Source organism: Procambarus clarkii, unplaced genomic scaffold (genome assembly GCF_040958095.1).
Source record: "Procambarus clarkii isolate CNS0578487 unplaced genomic scaffold, FALCON_Pclarkii_2.0 HiC_scaffold_95, whole genome shotgun sequence".
Lineage (NCBI taxonomy): Eukaryota > Metazoa > Arthropoda > Malacostraca > Decapoda > Cambaridae > Procambarus > Procambarus clarkii.
The window spans coordinates 660,671-661,607 of record NW_027189128.1 but is presented as its reverse complement, the minus strand read 5'-3'; positions in this window follow the sequence as shown (position 1 = coordinate 661,607).

The following is a 937-nucleotide window of genomic DNA, read 5'->3' as shown; positions in this document are numbered from 1 at the left end:
TCTCTCTGGCATATTAAGCTACAGGCTTGTATACGAAGGGAGATATCAGCCATAGCCGATATTCTCAGCACCATTTTATTATTTTACCTTTATACTATTGTGTCTCACATTGTCTTTGCATTTATCTTTGTTATTTAATTGTACTTTAATTCCCCCGAGATTTGTCTTTATTTTCATTTATGTTTATAGTAAATATATTAAAGTTTCATTGTTCATACTTTGTGTTTTACGTGTTCCTCCCTCTAACTCACCACAGACAACAGGCAAGCAGTCTATCTTTTTATTTGTAAGTGTGACCAGGCATTGCCACCTGCCATTGGAGGACTGCCGAACATCTATACTCCAACACTTTCCCGTCACATTTTATGGGGACCTGTCCTAGGAGCGTCACTCAGGTACTAGTACCAGAACGTCAATTTGTGGTAAGCGTATTTCGCTTTGCTAAAGTTACTTTTCAATATTATCATTAATTTTTATATTTATATGGTGCTGTGTGTATTGTGCATTCCGAGAGTAGCATATGGTGAGTGTGAGATAACTTTGGATTACGTGGTGACTGTAGGCCACAGTCATTCTCTTAATTGGTCATCTTTCCCTCCCTGTTATTACTCGAGTTTACCACCTTTTGTCCCTAGGATATTTCTCATATTATCGACAGATCATCATTTTGGTACCCTGGTACTTTGGTTTGTCTTCGGGCCAAAGTACCTTATCTTCTGCAATCCGACCGAAGGAGGATAAGAGGGCCATAGTTCCTCAAGCACGGACTAAGTTACTGAGTTGGGACCTCAGCAGCAGCTCTCGTCACCAGTTGACACTCGCACCCCTACACGTCGGTCAGAGATAATGATATTTACTTAGGTAGGGAATTAGCTTTCTTTTTACAGAGCACAAACTTCGCTAATTCTGTAAGTATCATATTCATTTAGTGGGAAAC